This window comes from Vanacampus margaritifer, chromosome 3, assembly GCF_051991255.1.
Source record: "Vanacampus margaritifer isolate UIUO_Vmar chromosome 3, RoL_Vmar_1.0, whole genome shotgun sequence".
In the NCBI taxonomy this organism is placed as follows: Eukaryota; Metazoa; Chordata; class Actinopteri; order Syngnathiformes; family Syngnathidae; genus Vanacampus; species Vanacampus margaritifer.
Genome location: NC_135434.1, coordinates 1420127 through 1438937, shown reverse-complemented (window position 1 = coordinate 1438937; position 18811 = coordinate 1420127). Strand labels below are relative to the sequence as shown.

Genomic DNA, 18811 nt, shown 5'->3' with positions numbered 1-18811 from the left:
GTTTACGTTATTTCGCAGAGGTTTTTTGTAGCTGGATATTTTTTTCTGCGAGCCGTTTATGTTGGTGTAATTCCACTGACGACCACTAGAAAGCCGCTGATTCTATCATAGCGTAGCACAACCTGACATATTATAAACAAGTATAAAATTATTCTAGAGAACATACAGTATACTAAATTAGCCTAGCCTAGTATTAGCTAGCTTAGCCTATCTTGGCATTAACATAGCTTAGCATTAGAAAACAGTGGCTGCTGGATAGCCAAAAGTATTGGGACACAGGTCTTTCTTCTTGTGTTTCTGTTCAATTTCCATCGCAGACACAAAGCAGCAAAGGCACACGAGGACTAGAAAGTGCTGACAGAGTGACGCACTGCTGTTGTCGTGTTGGCCCGCCCGCCCCCCATGCCGGCGCACCCCTGGGCAGACTAATGTGACACCAGCCACCTCGTTTTTGAAGCTAGGCTCGCAGCTTTGGGTGACAGGTACGCCAGGCGGCATCAGCGTATCCCGCCTCGCCGCCGCCCGCCCGCCGGCACTCAGGTTCATGCGTTGTGACGGATATTCTCTGCCGCTCGCCCGCCCGCCCCAGGGCACCGCCCCGGCCGCCGACGCCCAAATGCAAACATAATGATTTGGTGGGGAGAGGTTGTCTGCTCGACAAGAACTGGAAAAAGGAGTTGTTTTTTCCCGCTTTCCGCTCACAAATATCCTGTTGATTCTGAGACTTAGAATAAGGGAAATAGCACAAAATAAATTCTACACCAACTGATTCCGGGTAAAATATGCATATGTGAGTATTTCTAATTATGTAAATATTTGAAACGTCTGACAATTGTGTTCCACTCCAATCCTGTAGGCTGCAGTATTGTACAAAACAGTTACATTGCAAAACAGTGGGTCACTGCCTTACTTTCATGGAAGTCAACTAGTTACTGGATGCAGTGCACTTATTTTGGCTCCTTTTTAAATCGCAACTTTATTCTAACTAATTAACTCAATGTTTACAGTTATATGAGTTAGAACCTTACTAACAATTAACAGTGGGATTTTGTTCTGTGAGTGAAAATCTTATTGTGGCAAACTGTCCCTTTTAAACTTGTATAAGCTTTTGTTCAATGCCAAATCAAGAATCTTGTAACTTTTAACTTCATATATGTCTGTGTTCTTTTTTTTTAAATTTTTTTTTTAAATATATATACATATATATATATATATATATATACACACACATATATATATATTTTTTTTTTTGTATGTGCGTGTGTGTGTGCGTGCGTGTGTGTATTCATCAGTTCACCTAAAGCCCATTAAAAAAAATCCCATACTAATAATATAATATAATAATAAATTGCCAAATGCAGAAACATCAATGTAAGTTATCACGATATAGTGGCTCTCGCTAACAGACAGAATTAAGTAACCAGAATTAGGTTAAAAAATTCTATATACGTAGACCATGTTTCTATAAATATATATATTTATGTTTCTGTTCTACTGAGAACGTCACTTTAACAAAACAACACAAACCTGACTGACTAATCCATTTTAACTTTTGTTTTGTTTCGTCAGCTTTATGTTCAATGCCAAATCGCTAAACTTGTTGTGACTTACGACTAACTATCTTGAGTAAAATAAAAAAAACGTCTTGGCATTTTGTTCTACATCGAAATGTCTCTGTTCTAGTTTAAAGTGACATTCTCACTGTAACCAACAACAAACTGACTGACTAACCCTCTTAAGCTTTTGTTTACTTTTATCAGATTTTGTTCAACGACAACTCAAGAACCTTGTTGTAATTAACACAACCAACAAACTAGCTTTAGCTCCAGAGGAAACTCTGGTGGAGGCCCGCAGCGGTCCTGACGTGCAAATCGGTCGTCCGACCCGGGTATAGGGGCGAAAGACTAATCCAACCATCTAGTAGCTGGCTCCTTCCGAAGTTTCCCTCAGGACAGCCGGCGCTCGTCAGCTTTTGCAGTTTTATCCGCTTAAAGATAAAACATGTTAAACCAAGTCACTCGCTCACTAGCTAGCTCATCCTCTTAAACTTGCCTCAGCTTCTGTTTAATGCCAAATCAAGCACATTGTTGTAACTAACTTAGCAACTGTCTTTGATTTTCAAACTAACTAACCGACCATCAATAACTGACCAACCGACTAGCCTACCTGGCTTTTTAAATCCTGTTTGAAAACCTAAAGAACCTTTTATTCTAGCTAACTTAAGTCTCAACTCATTTCAAGCATTAGCGCTATGATTTTTATGTGAATAGCTGTTGAATGTTGTTGATGTAGCGTAACAATGAAACAGCGTTTTGTGTATAGTTGACCGCGCGTGCGGCGCTCGAGTGTGTCGTTAGTCAGGTTGTATTTGCGTTTATTTTTGGTGTGACCTTCTTGTAGCTTCGCGAGCTGCCACCTTACACAAGTGAGCATGGAATTTCCCACAATGCACTTGTGTTGATCGCTGATATTTACAGTTGATGAGCGCAACACAGCGGGGGGGGGGGCCGCACCTTGAAGTATGTGCGCAGTCACGGTCGCGCGCTCGCGGCCACCGAGCGGTCGGCGGTCTCCACGCTCTTTTTTTTGGGGTGGGCAGACAAAGGGTCACTGGGTCCATTGGTAATTGAGTTAGCCGCGTGACCTTTACACCACGACAACAGAAGTCTTCCGTTGACCTTAAACACCCTATAAAGTCAATTTAGAGATTTGTTTGTAAATACATACATACAAGAGTATAAGAAGTTAGCCACCTTTGTTCGCAGCAGTGGATATCCATTGAAATTGTGAGTTAATTATTACTGCTTGGCCCTTAGCTGCTACGACAGCATGCAGTTAGCTAGCTAGCTATGCTACACCCCCGTAATTGCATCTTCAACTATTAGAAGCCTTTTGCTTGGTGAGTTTAGCTACAGCTTTCACACGCACCCATAGCTTTTGAGAGTTTGGTTTTAGGGTTGGGTTTGCGATCATAGTCGGGATTAGTCGAGGTAAAAATGTATTCTCGAAAGTGGCTCAGGCACAGGACGAAGTTAATGCAATGCAAGTAAATTTAATACTGAAAAGATTTGCCCAAGCTTAAAATATTTATTTTTTTTATCTATTAAAGTGGCAAAGGCAGTATATTAATATCTTAAAGATTGATTACCCGTCATAATAGTATCAACTAAACCATACATGTCAACCCATAAGGTTTGTCCGTATTTCTTACGGATTTTTAAGTGTTGCAAAAGCATACGGGCGTATTTGGAAATGAATACGGATTTAACTGTTTTCATGAAAATAATAATATTAGTATATATTGCTTACCCTTTTTAAATTTATTTAGTATTTACTGTGGGCTACGTGCTACACGTGTGCATAAGCTCTATTTAAACAACAACCGGTCACAAAATCTCGTCTATCGCGCGAGACTTCTAACAGTTTCCTGACATGCGCAGTTAAGAAATTTGTGTTAGCGCGAAAATTGCGAGTCGTTCGCAGTGGTTGAGAAAATGGGGGACAGGCCGGCCAAAAAAAACAAGATACACCGGACGTTTTCGTTCGGAATGGACGGATTTATTTAAGGTAATTGGTCCGTCAAAACTTGGAGAAGAGTATGCATCATGTTCGCTTTGTTGACGGGACATTAAGGTTGCGGCATCTGGCATTTACGATGTCAAAGAACATTTGAAATCAAAGTTGCACGAGAGAAATGTGAAGCAACAAAAAAGTCAACCGTCCCTGTGATATTTAGAAATCAGTTTTTTCTTTGTGCAATAAAATGTCATTTGGAACAAGATACTGTCAATGTCTTCATATAAGAAAGAAAGTAAGGTAAGATTAATGTTATTGCATGAAACAGCTTTAGTATTGATAAAACTGACATAAGGATTTTTATGGGAAAATAAGGATTTTATGGGTTCGTAATACAGGTGGGACCAAATTAGGGTTGACATGTATGCTAAACTGTTAGAAGTGCTTTATAAAATCAATTCATCACATAGACACACGTCATTAGTAAAACAAGTGGTTGGTCTTGTCATATAGTTGGAGTTGAGTCAGAATTACGTTGGGGTTTGAGTTAGATTTAGGGTCGGGTTTGGTTTAGGTTTTTCAAAGGTGAGGATTAGGGTTGGAATTAGGTTTAGTTTAGGGATAATTGAGCCTGAGCCAGCTGCATATGAGTCACAACAAAACACAACACAACCAAAGGCCTCTTAGATGAAGGTGTTAACATGGAGGGTTACGGTTAAATCTGGGGCGAGGGTTTTGGGTTCTGGTTTGGTCTTAGGGGAACGCGTTAAGACTACTGAGCTGCGTTAAATTCAAGTCAGGAATGGGAAGCACTACACAACCAATGGGTCTATTGACTAAGTTTTTACAGTTCCAGCATTTCCTTCATGTGCCTGTCCAAGCATCTTTGTGTCCTTGGGAACATTCCGGAAGATAGCGACAGATATCCTGCATGTGTGTGTGGTTTGTAAGACAGAATTAATTATCACCACAACAAATGTCTGCTGTCCTGCTCTGTGGGAGGATGTGCTCGTGTGACGCTCAGACATTTGGAGAGGGAACACTTTCGCAGCGTTTCTTTACACTTCGGACTTTTGGCAGGGAATAATATCCTCATTCTTCCCGCGCAGTGGCCAAATGCGACGGAAACAAACGGACAAGTTGCGGCCGCAGATGCTCGCCGCTGCCGAGTCTGACGGCTTTGTCAGTTCGCACCTGTCAGGTGCGTCGTGCCAACCGTGTCGCACTCAATCACTTCACTACAAAAACTCCTTTTAATCACACGCCGCACATTTTTAAAGCACATGCCAACGCAACAGGTGGCGCTATAACCAAATCTCCAAGTTAATTTCAGCAAAAGCATTTCATCTCTTCATACCAAAACTGAATGCGGTCTTCATTGATCAAATGCACCACTACAAGGTTGTAAAAGAAATAAATGATACTGTATAGCATATTACATAACCAGCTAACCAAGCAATCTGTCAACTGATCCAACCATTGGCCAACCAATTAGCCAGGTAACTAACCCACTAACTAACCAGCTAACAGACCAGCCGACCAACTATTCACTCAGCAACCAGCTCAATAACTAACCGACCAACTGGCAGACTGCCGAAACAACTAAAAGTGCATCTCTATCAACCAACCTACAAATCCGCTAACTAACCATCTAACTACGCCAACCAAGTACATACCTTAACTCACTGACAAACTGAGTATCAAGCTACACAGAAAATACATTAACTAACCAACCACACATATAGCTAACAAGCTAACTAATTAAGTCACTAGCTATCAAACCCATCAATACACCAACAAACTGATCAATTATCTAAACAATCACAACTGACTAACCAACCAAAGGAATAACTGCTGGCCTGATAAACTAAAATAACACTCTTCTAAACAACCTAACACCTGTCCACCAAACAACCAAAATAAAACTCCCAAACATGTGACTGGCAATCTAACTAACCACAAATGACCAACCAACCAAGCACAACTTACTATCTATACCAAACACCACCAAACAACCAACCGACCAACCAAGTAAATTATCTAACAACCAAAAACTGCTTACCTGCTTACTGCTTACAAAGAACCTATTGATCCACCTAACAAGAAACTAAACAATTGGATATACTGACAGACTAACCATCTACCAAACAACAAACTATCAATCACCCAAGAACAGCTGACTGACCTGTTAACCTACTAACTCATCAACCACAACGGGCCAACCCACTTGGTAACAAACCATCTACCAAAACCAACTAAGACTGCCCAACTAACCACACAAGTCAACTATTGCCGGAACAACTAACCAATTAACAAACAATCATATTAAGCCTAAACCAATCACAATGCTTGCTACAGTTGAACCACAAACACCTTACTCGGCACTCTTTTATCTAAAAAAAAACAAACAAAAAAATATTATTATTTTTTTTAATCCTCTCTTCTTTGACCCTTTAACCTGAAGGTTACTCTCAGTCATTTAGCTGGTTGGCATGAGAACACTGGCAGGGTGGGGTTTGGGTTCGGGGGAGGGGGGGCTGCGAGGCCGGCTGATCCTGACCAGGTGGGAGATGTTAGCCAGTAAGTCTGCTGAGTGATGTGCTGATGGATATAAACAGCTGTTATTCTTGCTAATGGAAAGCAATTAGAAACATCTGCACGCTTGGCGGCCGGCAATGCAACCCCCCCCCCCCCCTCCATCCCCAAACTCCATTCCAGGTGCTGCTGGGAAATAATTACATCATCAGGACAAAAGGAAAGGGGGCGGGGCTGTTTGGACCAAGCTGTAAGACGGCTGATGATCTGTGAAGAGCAAAGAACTACTGGGTCGGCTACAAGGAAGTACTTCACCTCAGATTTTAAAACATTACATCCATGCAAGCAAGAGGTAGGGTTTCAAATATGAGTTTCAAAATTAGGTGGACAAAATATGGTTCGAATTTCAAATGAGTTTTAAAACAGGGTTAGGGTTGAAAAAAAAAGGGGGGTTGGTAGGTTTTACAAGGTTTAGTGTTTCAAGTTGGGGTTTCAAATAAGGGTTAGAGTTTCCAAATAGGGTTTGAAGACGGGGTTGGACAGGGTTATGGATGTTTTCATATTTGGAATTGGGGTTTCAAGCTTTAAACTAGGGTGTGGCTCCCAAATGAGTGTTCCAAGCCTATATTAGGCTTTCAAACAGGCCTCAGGGTTTCAAATTAGGGTGTTAAGCAAGGGTTAGACTTATAAGTTAGGGTTTTTCTAAGGTAGGATGAGGTAGGGTTTCCAGCCATAGTTTGGGTTTCATTTTATAATTTGAAATACGGTTTTCAAGGCCGTTTGAGAGTTTCAAGCCAAGGTTAAGGTTTCTTGTTATGGTTTTAGTTTAGCAATACAAGCCACAATTAGGCTAACAAAGTAGGGTTTCAAGTCTGAGTTAAGTTTTTAAACTGGAGTTCCAAGTCAGGATTAAAACTCAAAGTCTTGGTCAAAAGCCAAGTTCAAGGGTTTCAAATACATATTTTTAGGCAGGACTAGGATTTAAGTTTTTTAAGTTTAAGGGTTAGCGTTTGAATTTTGTGTTTCAGGCAAGGGTTAGGTTTCAAGTGTGTGAGTGTTGTGAGTGTGACGCTGTGCCAAGGAGAGCAGAATGTCATCAGCGCGCCATAACGGCGACGGGGAATTCATCAGCGCCGCTGATGATGCTAATGGACTCGGCCACAAATGACTTTGGATGAGCGGCGCCTCATTTCTGCCGCTGGCACGCCGTCATGTTTGTGTCGTACCTCGCAAAGCTGACTGCAGGCAGCCAGCTGGGGGAGGCTGTGATGATGTCACCAGCCATCGGCCAATCAAAGTCACTCCCATCCTTCTTTTTGGGGTGAAAACAAATCCTGGTTTGGCGTTCAATGTAGTGTTTGAATGCAGGGTTCATGTTTGACCATTGGGATTTCGAGGTAGGGTTTCAAGCCTGGTTTTGGGTTTCAAACAATGTTTAGGTTTTCAAGCGTGGTCTGGGTTTTCAAATTAGGCTTGGCGTTAATTGGAGGCTTCAAATTAAGGGTTTCAAACTAGGGTTAGGTTTTAAGGCAAGTGTTAAGAGTTTCAAAAATGGTTCAAGGCTTCAAGCTAAGGTTTGGTTTTGAATCCCGGGTTAGAGTTTAAAGAATTGTTTTTGAGGGAATTGGTTCTTCAATTAGGGTTTAAAACACGGGTTGGGTTTTTGTGCAAGGTTTTGAACGATGGTTGCAAATCACAGTTAAGGTTTTAAATTAGGACTTAAGGCCTGAGTCCATCCATGCATCTTCTTAACCGCTTGTCCTCACAAGGGTCGCGGGGGTGCTGGAGCCTATCCCAGCTGGCTTCGGGCAGTAGGCGGGGTACACCCCTGAACCGGTAGCCAGCCAAAGGCCTGAGTTAAGGTTAAGTCAAATAAGTGTTTGAGTTTCAAGACTGGGTTAAGTTTTCAAGTCAAGGTTTCATGTAAGTGTTACGGCTTCAAGTTTGGCTTTCAAGCCTGCATTAAGGTTTCAAGCAGTGTTGATATTACTAAGTAGGGTTTCAAGTCTAGATTATTGTTTCAATTTAGAAGTTTTAAGTGTGGGGGTTTCAAGGTAAGGTTTCAAATTGGGGTTATGAATAAAGGTTAGGGTTTTAATTTCAAGTTTGACTTTCCAGCCTGCATTTAAGATTCAAAATATTGATTTCAAGAATTTTAAAATAAGATTTCTTTCAATTTGTGATTTTAGTGTAAGGGTTTCAAATTAGGGTTTGAAGACTAGATTAAGGTTTCAAATTAGGATTTCAATGTGAACACCATTTTACCTGGCAGTGGTCACCCTGGTCCACAGTCCAATGGGGCTAGCACTAACGAAGCTAACACAGCTAACGTGATCAGTCATGTAGGTCACGATGGCGCTTTTAGCCAAACGTATGCATATTAATGCTAGCCCTCCCCTTGCCGACTCACTTTACTGCGGGGCGCCTTTCCCAAGCATATGCAATGCAAATTGAGATGATGGCTAGCTCGGGTCCCCGCTAGCGCCATTTATTTTTTCCTGGGTGCGTGTCCTGAAAGAAAATGCTTTAAAAAACATTTTTTTTATTCATGTTCTGTGCCCACCACCAAAACAACACCTTTGGAAAAGATTGATAAGACCTACAAAAGTGGGGGGAGGGTTTGTGCCATCTGTCCAAGTGTTGAATGGGTAAAGGGGCACCAATGTCATCGTAAATTCCAAGGGGGTATTTAGCTTACTTTTGAATTTTCTTGTTGTGTGTTTGCAGGGCAGAAGTTGGTACGTCACCTCTTGTTGGGAAAATTCAGCCCTAAAAGCCAATTTTGCTTAGCAATATAGAATTTGGTTGGGATGTTCACGTTGAGTAGAACCACAAAAAAGTCATGTCCACAAAAACACAGGAAGTCTGCCATCTTAATTTGAAGCCGCCATTTTAGGATCATTTCCAGGGGATCCTTGGAATTTTTCAAAAATTCACCCCTGGGAGTCAATTCCACTTAGCAACGCAAAATTTGGTCGTCATGTCGATGTTGAGTATAGACCTAAAAAATTATCATAAATCTAGGATGGCAAAGCGCACCATTTTGGTTTGAAGCAGCCATTTTAGGATCATTTTGGTCATTTCCAAGGGTTCTTCCAATTGTTTGAAAATTCACCCCCTGAAGTCAGTTCCTCATTTAGCAACACAAAATTTGCTAGCCATGTGTATGTTGAGTATTTTGACCTGCAAAATAATTCTCATGAAGCTAGGATGGAAAAGACTAGGAAAGTCCACCATTTTGTTTTAAAGCAGCAGTTTTAGTATCATTTGTGGCCTCCGCAAAAACCGTTTCAGTTGGCCTTGTTTTGACTTTTTTGTCAGGTGTGTGCGGGTGAGCGTGGGTGCGCCAGCTGCGTCCGGCTGAGACAAACGTGAGCGGTCAGGATGTTGTCATGAAGTCTCGCCACCGCGTGGCAGCCATCTTCAGCTTAGCCTCACCAAGCGTCTGTCGCCATGTCAGTCAAGTCTTGTTTACGCGCACCCCCTCGCAGCAGGCGTGATGCATCGTGGGTAATCGGATAAGTTGGGTTGCAGCCTCACGCTTTCCCTCCAAAACGCCAACCCGGCGTACGCTCCAGTGAAAGCCAGAGTGCACGTGTCAGGAAAGATGACACATGATCGTCCACCAATTAAAATGGCACAGCAGGGTGCCCATTGGCAATATGCGTGACGAAATGTTGAGAAATCGGTGCGCTCCTTTTTATACCTTGTGGTTTGCTGCATTTAAACACGCATTTCACAGCCGCTGAATTGTTGCTTCTGTTATACTAACTATACCGCTTCATAATTATACAATGCAGGCCAAATATACACACACAAAAAACAATTTAATCAGTAAAATTATATAATTCATTGTTTCACATTAATTCGGTATTACTATTCAGCATAAGTAAAATTAAAATAAATAAATGATAATGAATTATTATCCCGTTTTACCCAGCAATTTCCCTTATTTCTTCAGAATGCAGTGATGAACAAATAAAAAAATGAAAAAGACAAATTCAAATTAAAGTCTATAAAGATCAACAACAAAAAAAGCAAATTTGTAATCTGAAATATTTATTTAAATTTAACACACAACTAAAATTAATATATAATTTACAAATGTCCAAAATATTGATATACAAAATAATACAAATAAACGTATGCAATATATTCCCAAAATAGATGAAAAACTGAAAAAAAGTATAAAAGTATAACACATAAAAACAATAGTCAATTAAAAAAAAAGTTTACAATTTTAAAAATAGAAAAGACAAAATAGTTATATATATAGTATATAGTTAAATATATATATATATATATATATATATATATATATATATATAAAACCACTGGATTAAATAAATTACATTTTCGAAATGTTGAAAAAAAAATAATGAGCAAGTCATAATTTTACTACCAAAAAAAACGTTCAAATTACGCAATGGAAGCATATAACAATGTCTGGGTCAAATGCAGACAACTGAGGCAGAGTTGATTTCTGATCAAGTCCTTTCGGCCAACGCGTGATTCCAACATAACTTTCTTGCCTTCTGAAAGCACCGCTCTGCTTGCGTTTTGCTGCCACCGCCTGCAGCCTGTGAGGCTCCAAATTAACGTAGCATTTTCCCGCATCGTCCATCCCCCTACACCACCGCCCCTCCAAAAAAAAAAAAAAAAAAAATAGAAGTGCTGCGGGTCCAAAGTGTTGTTGACGCTCACTCCCCTTCCGTCTCTTCCGTCTTTGTCAAGGCGCAGATTAGCATTCCCGATGCTAGCGGACAGCTGCTGCTGGCAGGCCTCTTTTTCCGAGCGGCCCGGGCGGGAATCTGTCAGCCAGGCGGCGTAGCCAATGTGCTCCACACGCCCCCGCGGTGGAGTTGGGGGGGGCCGGGGCGGAGGAGATGGTGTGGAGGCTCGGTGCACAGCAATGAGGGCAGACAGATGTAAAAGTCCACTGTGGTTTTTTACAGCCTCAGTGCTTTCCCCGCTTGCCATCATGCAGCACTCTGGCAGGGGCGCATTAATGCTGTGTGAGTGGACGCCTTCGCTCGGCGGCGGCGCGGGTCCAGCCGCATTGCGCCTGCCGTTGTTGACACGAGCAAAAATAATGAGAGCAAGCCTCTGCGCGTGTTTTGAGGAGCCCTGACATGGGAAGTCTGCCATTTTGGTTTCAAGCGGACATTTTAGCATCATTTTGACCATTTCTAAAAGTCCTTCAAAACATTTATTTATTTATTTTTATAACCCCGCTCGGCTTTGATATTTTGGCCAATTGCTGCTACCGAGTTTGAAACGCGTAAACTAGACAGATGGACGACACTGAATTGTGAACATTTTCATCATGGCGTGTGGGCAGGGTTTGGTGGTGAAACGATTCGCCATAAAGCACAAGATTCACAAGAACTGTTTTACAAATTCGGGCCAAAAACTCTGTCGCCTGTCAACATGACGTTTTGTCGACGTGCAGTGTTTGTGGCAGCCATTTTAATCTTAGTCGTAGCTTTAGTCTTCTGGACTTGGTTTCAGTCACATTTTGAAAGTGGCGTGTTTTTGTTGCTAACGATCAGAAGCACAACTGACAAAAAAAAAAATGTAATCATGTATTACCAACGGTCTTATGTCTTCATTTTTTCATAGCACTTTCAGAGTAGCATGTATGAGCGCTATGCTAGCTTACACCGAAAGAAAAGTCATTAGCATCTTTGGTAACTGCGATGTATTTTATTTCAAGTTTGGATGTTTTCTCATGTTTTGGGATGAATATTGAATGCAAACTGCCATATTGTTCTGTACAGGGTTCGGCGTGGTTTAGATTGATGTTGGCACAACAAAGCTAACTTTAGCTTGAAGCTAGCTAGTAGCCATTTCACACCAATGGCATGTGGCATAGCAGTCATGATCGCAGGTGTCAAATTCAGCTGGTCATGAGTACTGCATGTCTCAAGAAGCCATACTTGATTAAACGCAGGTCGTCTGACATTAAAGAGGCCATTTTAGTGCCGTGTTGGCCATTTTTCAGCGTCGTATGAATTGTTTGAAAATTCACCTCCTGAAGCAACATGTAATGTGCTCGGCATGTCGAGCTTCAGGAAACGCGCAAACGGTCTCAGGAAGAAGCTAAGAGCTGAAGGAAACAGAAAGTCTTCCATTTTGGTTAAACTAGACCATTAAGAGTCATTTGTTATACTTTTTTGGAATTGTTTGAAATGATGGCCTTCAAAGCCACATTATGGTAGAAATATGACATTTGGTAGGATTTTCTAACATGAGTGGCCCAAAAAAAGTAGAAGTCTGCAATTTTGGGTATGTTGGCCAGTTTCAGTGCTCCTTTTGCGTTGTTTAAAAATTCAGCTCTCTGTCAGTTTAACTGAGCAACATGAAACTTGGTAAGAAGGTCTAACATAAGAAGAGCCACTAAAAAGTCTCAAAGCGGTGCCCTAACACATGAAGTCTGCCATTTATTTTTAAACCAGACAAATTGGGGTTATTTTCCATCGGTCCTTAGAGTTGCTTAAAATTTCAGCCCTCCAAGTGAGTTTAACTTGGCAACATGAAACTTGGTAAACAAGTGTAACATAAGCAGACCCACAAAAAAGTTTCAAGGAGCCATGCCCTAAAAGGTACAGGCAGTCTGCTATTTTGGTGTAAAGGCAGCCATTTAGTGTGTCTTTTCCAGCCACTGCCAATTAGCATGAGATTTGCTGCATTGTGTGAGAGCACCATATAATTATGTCTCATACTTTTTCCATGATGAGCTGTCAGTTTTCACATCAAATTGCTGCGTCGCGGGGATTAGTTAGGGAGCTAAACAATGATCATTTCGTGGAATAAGCGTAGTTAGATCTGTCAATCAAACTGACTGCTCACAAAACGTCGGTACGGGGGGACTATTGGGGGGGGGGGGTGCATTTTGACTGGTCGTGCAAATTGGCCTAGCGGCAATATGGACACCACTGGCTAGCTTAGCAAATTATGCTAAGGCCGTCCTAATTGTCTTCCTCCAAGTCACGACACGAACGGAGAATTCACGGTTGCGTGGTATAATCCATAAATTACCATGCTAGGTTGCTACCTGTTAGCATTAGACAAACGAACAGCGCTAAGATGTAAAAAATGAAACTAATGTAAGAAAAAAAAAAATGAAGCAGCAGTCTTAAATATCATTAAAGGCGACCAGCAGATGGAATTAACTAACCAAATTAAAGTCCTTAATTTGTACACAAAAATATACTCAATACCGGTGCCAAAATGCTAATGTAGCAGCATGCAACCATCGTCTGTAGTTTGTCTTTCTTATCAAAGCAGGCAGATTCAAATGCACAAGGTGGTAATCAAAGTTTTTGTTTACAAGAAACGTATGAATACAGCCGTGTAAAAAGCTAGCAGCCTTCATTTTCAAATCTACAAAAGCGCCTTCTTGACAAATATCACAAATAGTTGTGTCAAAATTCACCACATCAGTCATACGAAGAAGAATGAACGCAACATCCTTTGATAGCAATAAGTTGCGCTATACTGGCACAAAATGCTAATATAGCTAGCTAAGCTACAGTAAATATTTACTCAAGCGCTCCTTTTTGTCAAACATCAAGTAGACTTAAATGCACCACACCACAGAAGATTGAAATCAAATTCCTTTTTTTTTTTTTATATACAAAAAGCTGCTGAATAAATACTGATACAAAAAGCCAACGTATCAGTCAACATTTTTCATTCAAAAGATCCTCCGAGGCAAATCAGTCATGTGCAAATGACCCAAACACAAAATCAACATCAAGGACATTTGTTTACAAAAAGCTGCTCAATACAGTACAGTGTGAAAAGCGGAGAAAAACTTCAAGTGCTGTTTGTTGTCCAATATCGGTTTAATAGGCCACAGCAGTTTTACAAGACTGAGATCAATGCGCTTTGTTTACAAAAAGCTGCTGGCTGAGGCGCTCATCAGCCTCCTTGCGGCCGACTTTGGATTGGAGTTGACAAATGGGAGCCATTAGGTGCTCGCTGCCTTCATGAAGATGGACTCCTCTGCAAGTGACACTATGAATCATGGGGGCACATTAGGACCCCCCCCCCCCCCCCCCCCCAATGTCCCCCCAATCCAACCCCAAAGGGCCCACCTAGCCAAATGCTAACAATTAATGACACTGGAAGGCGAAAAGCAGCTGCAGACTTTTGCTTAACAAACGTGCACGGGAATCACATTGCTGCGATGTCATTGGTCGGCATACGAGTCGCTGGTGATGCGTCATTGGGCCAAGTGCTTGTCAATCATTTTAGTTGAGCCACTCATTGGGCTTTTCATTCTTTTGTTTATTTTCCATTTATTTAAATGTAGCGTAATTCAAGTTTGAATAAATTTGAAAAAAATTCTAACAGACTTCAAATGTATTATTGATAAATTGACATTTTATCCATTTAAAATAAATGGTGAGCTATCTGGCAGAACAATTTTTTTCCCAAACTTATAAAAGTAATTACCATTTAAAAATATCATAACAAATATTAATTAAAATTGATTATGAAATAAAAGTACCTTTAGTAAAAAATAGACTGCAGTCATTTAGGCAAACCCAATAATTGGCCTTTCAAATAAAATTTCAATTTAATTAAAAAAATCAATTATAAGGAAACTTACATTTTCAGTTTGCTTTTATTAAAATAGTTTTTTTTTCTATTTAACAATAAAACATCAATCATTGTAGCAAAACTGCTTCAGAAGAACCATTAAAACAAGTCAAATTTAACATATTTTAATTTTTTTTAAGTGTGTTTGAGTTAAAAAATAAAATAAAAATAATGACAAAGCATTTTAAATGTAAACTGCACTTTAAATTGGAATTAAATAAAATGAAACAGAGTACACTCATTATTCATTTAATAATTTTTATTCAATTCAAACTAAATTATAAAAATGTTTTATTTATTAGTAAATGATTTAATTTATTCGACATTTTAATGTAACACAAAATAAACTTCAATCATTGCAGCAGCACCACGGATTGGTCATTACATTGTTATAAACAAAAATGTAGTTTAATTTGAAGTTGCTTTTGAAAAATTAATTGCAGAAATTAATTCACGTACTTAAGAACTTAGGAATCATTACAGATCGGTCATGATGTCACCCGGTGTTCGTGTGAAGCATGAAGCAAAAATGTATTTTTATTTTTTTAGACGCTAGGCCAAACTCCATATTTAAATCGCTAAAGCTATAATAATAAAAAGTAAGTATTGACATTGGGGCTGAGCAACTTGCGACGTTGGCAGGCTCCCCAACGGCGCTTGGCGGCGCGCGAGCGAGAGCGGCCGGCAGGCGTTTTGTTTCCAAGCATGTGATGACCACTCGAGATGATGAGCGGGCTCGCACTTCACACATTTGAGTCCCTGGAACCGGCAGCCCTCAAACCAGATCCAGAAAACATGCTCCTTTGGACACGGACGCGGCCAGGACAGATGGCGCCGCCGTCTTTAGGGGGGAGACGGACGGAGATGGGATCGGATCCTTCGAACCGGCAACAGCGCTACATGAATAGTCCCATCGGGCTTCATTAACGCCACTTTTTCAACTTACGAGACTCTACTTGTAATAGAATGTTAAGTCACTGCAAGACTTCCCACAATCAGGATTTTGGGGGCCGATCACTGATCTGCTAGATTTAAAAAACACAAAAAAAAACAATCACTGATACGATCACAAGATGGCGCAATAACGGGATCAGGCCTATAAAGGAGTCCCAATGAGCCAAATTTAGTTTTGGCCAAATCAATAAAAAAGTGTGAGATGCGTGCACAGCAGTCGACCAATCGGAGGCCAGTATTTTGGGGTCATGAACCGCTAGCATAACAACAGTTGCTATTCTAGAGTTGACGGGCATCGTTTACAGAAAATCCTGCCGATTCACCGCCCAGTATTAGCTCATAATGACGTCAAATTATAAAATGGGTGCAAAATTGGCAAAAGGCTTTTCTGCTGTCTGTATTTGGGCAATTCCTCAACGTGGCGTTCTACGGTAATGTAAGGAAGATAATCAATTGTTTTACTGACTTCTTTGTTGAGAACGTTTCACAAAATGCCAATTTTTGAACTCTTCAAGATGTGTCGATCATGAAAACAAAACTGAGTAATTGATGAAAGTTGGACTTACTGAAGCATTTTTGCCTCTTATGTGCGACTTTTGACCCCTTTTTCTATGCCGGGTCACGTACATCTGTTGAAACAATTATTTACTGCGTAACAGTAGAAGCTCATATTACGAACTTTGAGCTTGTTTAGAATCGGAAATGTCCGTAAACTAAGGTCAAGTTTCCCATTGAAATGAACAGGATTGTGATCAATCCATGACAGACCCAAAATGAAGCTCTGCTTTTTACTAAAAACAATTTAGCGCTATATAGAAATAAATGAAAATACACTATGAGAAAGAAATAAAAGACGACATCAACATAAGTTGCTGATTGGACGTTTTTTTTTAGGTCTACTGTACGGTAAACAAACAAGTTGTTCAAATAGTTCGGCCCATCTTCTGAACAGATCACTGATCCGTAATGATTATTTTCCAAACCCCATCACCGATCGTCTCCCAAATCCTGATTGTGTGAAGCCTATACTGATTGGTCACGATTCTATCACTGCGCATAATTTATACCTCATTAGCGACAAACTGATTGGCCGCAGAAGGGAGGGCTGGTCCGGTGCTGATTTGCATGTTCCAATATGGGCTGCAATTGTGAAAAGAAAGTATCTTCAAACACTTGAGGCCACATCTGTGACGAGCTCGGGGGGGTGACGCATGACTAATTCATTTTTGTGCATCACAATGAGGGTACGAGAAGCCCCAGCCGCCCGAGAACCCCCACCCCGCCTGTCCCTCCCGTCCATCTTGTGCCGAAATGTGCATCGCGGGGTGAAATGGGCAAGATGTCTGCTAATTTTATTTTGAATCTCTTTTTCTCGTGGTGGTGGCGGCGGTGCGGGGCCATCTTGTGAAACGTCCTCGCCTCTTTGATGGAAACATATTGGGGCGGAATGCGCCAGCTGTCGGCCTCCTCTTCCCCCGTCTGCCGCCATTATCCCGGGGCCCCGCCCCGCCTTATGGCCCGGCCCCGCGCTGCCAGCCCAGCCGAGCCTCGGTCCAAAATCAAAAGGTGGCTCTTTTAGATTCAGGCCTCCACCCTGCATGCGTGCCCCCCCGCCCCCCGCCGACTCCCCCCTCTCGCAACCAGCCGTGCGTACAACCTTCAGAAACACGCCATCCGTGTTTGTGGCCGCCACGCGTATCATCACACGCGAGGCTTTTTGGCTCTCAGGCAGCTCGTCGTGCCTCTCATGTGACCATATGCCAACTTGTATGCCCCCCCCCCCCTCGCTCTTGCCCTCACCCACCATCACCCCATGTGACCCCCCCTTCCTCATCCCTAAACATGAGAAATCGTGATGGAGCGACTTGTTTTTACAACCTTATGCGTCTCCCTGATACACTTTTTTTGCCTTGCAAGTTGACCACCGTTATACGAGTCCTGCCCGTGAATAGCAAAAAATGGCGAATAATTATAAAAAAAAAAAATAATAATAATTTTGGGGTGGTGGGGGGCGGGGGCTGCATAAAGGGGTACTTGACTTATTGAGCCATTTTCAGCAGTAAAAAGTTAATAATTTGTCCAGAATGAATCTGATAACGTCATTATTTTTCTTGTACAATTAACACCTTCAAAAACAAATGTTTCCACTTGTTGACTGAAGATGACATCACCTGTGCTGAGGAAGCAGGTAACGACCAATCATGTCTCACCTGTTTTCTGGGTTTGGTCAGCAACCTGAACCACGATTGGTTGTTACCTGCTTCCTCAGCACAGATGATGTCATCCTCAGTTAACAGCAAGTGGATTTTTTTTGTTTTTAAAGGTCTTAATTGTAAGTGAAAAATAATGACGTGATAAAAATTTTTTTTTACTTTTTACTGCTGAAAATGTCTCAGTGAGTCAAGTGTCACTTTCAATTTGTAAAAAAAAAACATGGATAAACTGTTAACAAACATCCACAAAAAAAGTCTGGTTGGCTCCCAAAACAAAAATGATATATTTAAAAAAATTAAAATAGTGGGGGGAAAAAAGATAAAAAAGAATCTGCGGGTTCCGAACTACAAGTATGCATGACTTCACGGTATATGGAAATAATTTAAAATTAGGTTTATTTTTTTGTTTTTTTTTATAAACTCAACTTTTTTAGTGAGCACCTTAAAAAACTGTAACAAAGTGATGTACCCAATGTTGCACTTAAAACACAATAAATATAATAATACTAATGCCAATAACAGGAATACAATAAATTAATAAATAATTTTAAAAAATTCTCTCAATATACACGAGCTTGCACGTCTTCAATCGCATTGGCTGCAGCATGTTTGAATGTAAACAAACAACTGCAGTTACAATGAAGAAAAAATAATGCTGGATTTAAAATGAAAAAAAAAAAAGTTAAAAGTTGCGTAATGAAGCCGACAAGCAGACACACCTGCAAACATCAAACACAATTTAGCCTTTTCAGAGAACATAACGTGCGCGTTTTGGAAAACATCAAAGACGTTTTCAATTCTACGGCCGCTTAGTTTATTTTTCTGCAATTGTCAACGACAATTTCATGTCTTTCATAAAGCTAACGTTCAACTTAGCTTGGCCCCAATCAGCCTTAACAAAAGCAGTCACGAAAGAACGTTAAGTCCAAATAAAAGCAAATTCAAAGTTTGCTTCCCTCCAGTCAGACTGGCAGGAAGTAGCA

The 18811-nt window shown here is 40.8% G+C and overlaps 1 protein-coding gene across 4 annotated transcripts in view; it reads left to right on the top strand.

Annotated features, from left to right (window-relative positions):
* Positions 1-18811, top strand: part of paqr3a (progestin and adipoQ receptor family member IIIa) — a 99573-nt gene that overhangs the window by 23502 nt on the left and 57260 nt on the right. The gene's annotated exons all lie outside the window — the stretch shown is intronic.